General features: G+C 34.1%; 1 pseudogene; it reads left to right on the forward strand.

Annotated features, from left to right (window-relative positions):
- Positions 1–530: 530 nt before the first annotated feature.
- LOC116010112 lies at positions 531–1319 on the forward strand (annotated as a pseudogene).
- The last annotated feature ends 5901 nt before the right edge of the window (positions 1320–7220 follow it).

A 7220-nucleotide genomic window follows, 5' to 3' on the forward strand; every position in this document is an offset into this window, starting at 1 on the left:
ATCATGCAGGATTTTTCTATTGCGATTTACATTTCTTATTCCTGGCTATTACATAGAAGCGGTGTTTATCTAATGCACACCATCGAACAGTAACTGCGAGTTTCCTTCTTCACTAAAAAAACACTCTAGTCTTTTTCTAATGTTTGTTACTTATGGATTACTCAATATTTATTATGTAAAAAAAAAAAAAAGATGAAATATACTTAACAGTATAAAATTTCAATAATGTTTGGTAGTTCAAGTGATTAAGCTTGATCTGCGCCTAAGTTCAATTCCAATCAAAGACCTATTTTAGCAAGACGTAGTCCAACCCAATTGTTAATGGGCATTATTGCACATAGAAAACTCAGAAAATTGATTCGCGGCAGGGAGAAGCCCTTAATTGTTTATTATTGAGAAAAGGGTCAAATAGATCCCTAAATTATACACCAAAAGTCAATTAGGTCCCTAAACTTTTAAAAGGGTCAATTAAACCCTCAAACTTATCATTTTTGGTCAAATAGATCAAATTTACCGGTAACCGGTCAAAAATGACCGGAAATGTAACCGACGACCAAAAGGTTGCCTTCCGGCGACTCGCCGGAGAAGGCGACCGGAGACGTCGCCAATCTTCTGCCCCAAACTGCTCCGCCAAGATCAGTGTTGTCACACATGTTTTTTACATGACGTGGGCTAATCAGCCCACGGAACTGGAAAACTATGAAGTGAACAGGAGAATGTTAAGGAATGTGTTGAAATGCTCTAATCCCAAATTCTCCAGATTTGAAGCATATTTGCCTGCAAACCGGCCACAAACACTACGTGGGTTCGTTCGAATATTTTGGAAAATTTGCCCACGACACGCCGTATCACGAGAATTTGCCGCGGCTAGATACGTCCAACTTTTACTACGTTCTTGAGGATATTCTGTTTGACGAGGTGGAGAAGAAGAAGGAGGGATTAACGTGGTCCGTTCACCGGCCGGGGACCATCCACGGCTTCTCTCCGTACAGCATGATGAACATGGTGGGAACTCTCCACGTCTACACTGCTATCTGCAAGCACAAAGGAGCCCCAATGAGATTCCCAGGCGTTAAAGCTGCGTGGGATGACTACTCTGTTTGCTCCGATGCAGATTTCATTGCGGAGCATGAGATCTGGGCGACGGTGGACCCATATGCCAAGAACGAAGCTTTCAACGTCAGCAATGAAGACATCTACAAATGGAAGCATTTGTGGAAGATTTGGCGGAGCAGTTCGGGATGGCAGTCGTCACCGGTGGCCGGAAGTTGTCGCCGGATGCCGAAAGTCATCGCCTGTGGCCGGACTGCTACAAATGACCTGTAATAACAGGTCATTTACCTGTTTTGGGGCTTCATTGACCAAAAATGATAAGTTTGAAGGTTTAATTGACCATTTTAAAAGTTTAGGGACCTAATTGACTTTTGGTTTATAGTTTAGGGATCTATTTGACCCTTTTCCCTTTATTATTTGTTTAGTATAAATAGTTTTTCAATTGGTCATAAGGGCAAAGTTTGAGAAGAAAGATCAGAGATTGAGTCTCACCAGACACTGTGGGAGCAACACAATAAGTAAAGACAAAAACTTGTGTAAGACCGTCTCACCATGAGACGGGTCGGATCAATATGCAATTGTAACACTTATATGCACAAATGTCATACCTATATGCACAAATGTCATACTTATATGCTTAAATGTAATACTAATCAAAAATAAAATTTTTGTTACTTATAAGGGTAAATGTAATACTTTTAAAGGAAAATACAATACTTTTACATTTTAATTTAAAAGTATTACTTTTTTCTTCAAAAGTATTATATTTGCCCTTATAAGTAATGGGCACTTGTCAACATTACTTATTATGAAAAATGTATTACTTTTTCTCTTATTAGTAACAAAAATTGTATTCTTGATAAGTGTTAAAATTGAGCATATAAGTATGATATTTGCACATATAAGTGTGACATTTGCATGGTGCTTTGACCCGACCCGACCCGTCTCACAAGTGTGACCCATAAGTAAATATCTAGTCTCTGTGTTCAGGTGAGTTAATATGATATATATCCCTATAGAGTCATATATGCTCTGTCGGATCGAGGCATGGGACCCTTGATGAGGTCGGAGATTCAAACTTTTAGGAAGAAAGTTTTTATAGTTTCTTTATACTTTTTTGTTTAATTCGAACGCTCCAATTCAATGACATAATTAAACATACCATGGCTGCGATTATCAATAACGGAGTACATTATTACTTTTAGGTTTATAAATATGGCAATATTTACTATTCTCCAACAAGGTGACAATTCTGCGTGAATCTCTATTGATAAGTTGAATTTGTCCTTTTTCTACAGTTCAAACTTTTACTTGTTACTCCGTATTTCTCATCATTGAATTGTGTGTTCTTTTAGTTTTTAATTGCTTCTTTGCTTAACATATAGACCTTATTTGTATCACGAGATTATATTTTTATTTTCTCATACAAACTTTCTCAATAGTTTCTTAATGTATCGTATTTGTCTGATAGTAACATGTACAAAAAATCTACTCATACCCATACTAGTTTAAGGAAGATATAGTTAAAAATTTACATATAAACGGTCTTTAATTACTCAGTGTACATTCTCAAGTAGTGATCGTAAGTTTCCCTTGTCATCCAAAAAAATATATAATTGAAGGATACGATGGACAACATTACAAGTAAAGAATTAAATTTAAAAATGTGACATTGTGATGGAATTGATATAGAAATAAAATCATTATATGCGATTTATTTTTTCTAGGCAGTTTCATAGTTATTATATAAAAGTGGAGTTTTCACTCATCACCCAAATTGATAAAAATCTAGCGTGATTTATCTATTTTATGTGATTTGTGAGATATCACACATGAGTAAGATTTATCTTTTCTCTCCTCAATAAAAAAAAATATATAAACTCATAATATTAATACACAACTCAAAAACCAGAAATACAAAATTTCTTCTAGAATTTTTTTTTTAAAAAAAAAAAGAGAGAGAGAGAGAAAAAGAACAATCGTTTAGAAGGAGTTGAATTTGTCAATTCAAGTTTATTTAATATTATTAATGAGCTGCAAACAAATTTCAACAGCATTATGTTATTTGGTACAACCAACTTGCATATCATACATGTGGTTTTAAAGATTTAATTAACTGCCAAAGAGGTTAAAGTTTAGCGCGATGAGTGATGATGAGAAACCAGAAGATAAGGAAGGGAAGTGTGGACAGCTTTGGAACCAAACAATCATTTAATAGGCTTCCTAAGGCCCCCACAATTGCTATAAACATAACACCAACTTTTGACATAATTCACCAATCCATTGAACATTTAGACCTATCGCCTATACCTGTTTTGTCTGAAAACCACTTGCACCTTAAAACTTTAGCGCACATACATTATAATCAGTACTTCTTTACTTTATCTCTCTCTGTGTGTATATATATATGGTCCAGGTGATAACACCTCTTAACGTGAGAACATACGGATTTTTTAGTATTGCACTGTAAGTTCTTCATGAATGTACAATAATTACTTTAGCTCCATTACTACTCCATGTATGCACCGAAACTACTATATGATGCACGGAAATTACTATATGAATGAGCGGTGCATTCATGTAGTAGTTACGGAGTTGTAGTAGTTATTGTGTATTCATGTAAAATTTACCGTAGATTATAGAAGAAGTCGGCATATTTTCAGGTTAAGAGATGCTCTCGGTTGAAAATAAATAAATAAATATATATATATATATATATATATATATATATATATATATATAAAGCTATGGTGTAGCAGTAGGTACAGCAGTCTACAAAGTTGATAATATGGGGAATGGATGCATGGAGTTGTTGGTCACGTTTTGACTTTGGTTTTTGACTGGGTCAAAGGAATTATTTCATATTATAGCTAATTATATGACTTTATTTAGTACCTGGCCATTGTGTAGTCTTTGTCTACTCACCTCACCAAGTGCTGTCCTTACCCATGCATAGTCCATACTCCATAGCCCAAAAGAAACATACCCCAAAAAAATATTACGAATTGTTAAGTTCTAAACATGGCACAATGTACCCTTCCCAAAATGTGGTAAAAAAAAATTACCTAGATCACTATTTTCATAGCTAGAAAACCATGTGTTAAAATTTTGAGTCGATTGTATTGAGGCCAAACACTTGGGATGAGGACGAAGACAATAAATTGGCCAAGGACGACTATAGGACCCATTGTCCTTACCCATCACAAAGAGTTAAGAGTTCTACTTCATTGATAATCTCAAAGCTACATATTAGTTTGATTTCTAATCTACTAGCTAGGATATGTGTGGCTTAACATTATCATGGGCACCAACATTATATTACTCCATTTAATTAATGGTGCAAAACTAGATATAATGATTGCAAGACCATAATCTCCAAGGTGGTTTAATTTGGTGGAAAGTGATTAGTTGGAGATGCAAGTAGTGGGACTTAATGACAAGGTTGATAGCAATATATATACATATAATTTGTAGATGATGAATCAATCTTTCATCGGATTCCATGAATATATACCCCCCAATACAAGTGTATGTTATAATTAATTAATATTATATTGTAAACATCAAGAAACTAAGTAAGCATAAATTAATGAAGGTGCAGTGTGAGTATAAATAAAAGAAAAGAAAATAGATGGAGTTAAGAGGACGAGAGACACGAAAAGAAGAGGTGGGGTCAGTAGGAAGAAGCCAAACCAGCTTTTAAGTTTTTCATCACTTCGAAACACCTTTGAATTGAACACCCCCACCCCTTCTTTAATGGATGCTTAGTTTGCCCATCTCGTACGCATTCCATTTGTTTTTCTTTCCCTTTTTCCTTTTCAAGAAAGCAAATTCAATTCAATTATATTGATTCTCCTCCCTTAGCTTGCTTGCATAGATTCAAGAGAAAGCCACCTCCAATGCAAATAATAATCACCTACTCCTATCCTGGCCTATACATGCATCTCTCTCTTTACACCTCCTAAGAGAACCGCTACTGGTTAAACTTTTAAAGTTGAAGGAATATTGGTGGTTAACTTGTATGATGGTAACAATTTGAAAGTCAAAAATCAGGTCATTTTAAAAGTTTAAGACTAAAAGTGACAACATCATCATATCCCGAGGATGTCATATGACATTAACTCTATTTATAAATCATTGACACATATTTTATAATTTATTTTCTCTAACAATATAATGTTAAAAAGATGTATGTGAAGGAGAAAATTTGTAGGGTATTAATACATGCATATATTAGTTTAGGTGATTTAAGGGGCGGGGAGGGGAAAGAGATGGAGGGCACATGATGAGTGCATGGTATCACGCCAGCCCCCCACGCAGACAACACCATGATTGTGGATGTAATAATATATAGGAATAGGAGTAGGATTAGAAGAAAAAAAAAATAGGAATATAAGAGGGGGCCGGGTGGGGTGGGAAGATCAGAGTAAAGAGTATAGACAACCAAACTGGGCCTGCTATTAACATTTGAGACAAAATCAAAAAACCTACACACCCCTATTATTTATGCACTTTTGTAATTCACTGCCAGTACTGTACCAGACAGCCAGCTATGCTGTCTACCCATGCAGGCATATATGCCTCTCATGCTATATGCACCATATCTCTTCTTCCTCCCCACCCCACCCCTTCTTTTCTTATATTTTTAATTAATTTCTTTTCTACAAAAAGAAAGAAACTACAAATAAATTATAAGTTTTGTGGTGTAAAACATGATAAATTTAAAATAATAGATTATTTTGAAACACTATTTCAAGTAACATTTCAAAATAAGCTCCTAACTTTTTAACTTTCTTTTTTAATTTTATCTGTGTTAATTTACAAAAATGACACAATCTACCATTTATTAATCAAAATTTAAATATTTTGAGTAATTTATAATACATACATATTATTTTCAATATATATTCTTAGTAAAGAGATTGAATGAAAATATCTTGTCACACATTATAATTGATATTATTGAGTAAAAAGGAAACATAAACCAAATATTTAATTTCATACTTAGTCTTCCTTTTACATTTTATCTATTTCAAACATATAAAAACAAATAAAAAAAAATAGTACATAAGAGTAATGCTACATATCCATTTTTTTTTTCATTTTTTTTCATTCAATCCATCCCTCATGCTGTGGAAGTATTTAATTGGTAAAGTTCATGCATGACACTCAATTAATGAAAGATACATCATGGGATAAAAATTGAAGAAAAATTTTAAGAGAGAGAGATATAAAATATTTTTCTTAAAGTAAATAAACATTATGTAAATCGAGTAGAGATATTTCAAGAGGTTTAATTTGACCTAAAATTTGATATATAGATGCCTGAATTAATTTACACAATTACACGTGTGATTTCAACCGACAGTAACGTGGGATATAAAGAAAATCCGAAAAAGTAAGGCGACATGCAAGGAGTCATCATAATAATATGTCAACATTCCTCGTAAATCATACTGCACCGCCTGTCTAAAACAAAAAGATTTGATTAATGATGAAAGATTGCAGTCAATTATGTACCCTTAATTCAAAATGATTAGCAAACCTTTGACAGATCAGATCGTAATAATTGAGATACTTAGGCTTGTCAGGTTGTTCTCATTCTTGATCCAATAACGTTCGGTCGCTTGCGCGATTAATTAGATTATTCCGATTCCGAAAGTGGAAAAACATCGGTGCCTCTGAAGCCCATCTTGTAAATTGGATAGCTCAGCTAGCTTGGCCCAACAAAAATTTTGTATTGTAACTTCTGTATGAAACAATGTTTGCAAGTTGTCCAAAAGGCAATAACCGAACTAATAGTTGCTCCTAAATTGGGCTCATGTTGTACAATATCAAACCTTAACTAATACTCCAATAGTTATACCATTTCCTGCGCAGCTTAGGTGGAAGGCGAAGAAGGCCTCCTTCCGGGGGGCCCAAGCCATCAGTGAGAAGACCAATCACAATTTACATACTGAATGTTCACAATACAATTTGAAAGATCCGTTACCGAAGTCGCTTGGGTTGCCCCTTTTTCTGTTTTAGGAATAAAATCCAAACTTAATTAAGGAAAGTTGTCTACTCTAAATTTGTAAACTATTTCCTTTATTTCTTAAGGCTAGTTGCCTATGTATAAAGAACTTTTGGGGCACATTGTAAAGGGTTTGATTTTTTTTCTCATAATA

The sequence above is a fragment of the Ipomoea triloba genome, chromosome 2 (assembly GCF_003576645.1).
Source record: "Ipomoea triloba cultivar NCNSP0323 chromosome 2, ASM357664v1".
In the NCBI taxonomy this organism is placed as follows: domain Eukaryota; kingdom Viridiplantae; phylum Streptophyta; class Magnoliopsida; order Solanales; family Convolvulaceae; genus Ipomoea; species Ipomoea triloba.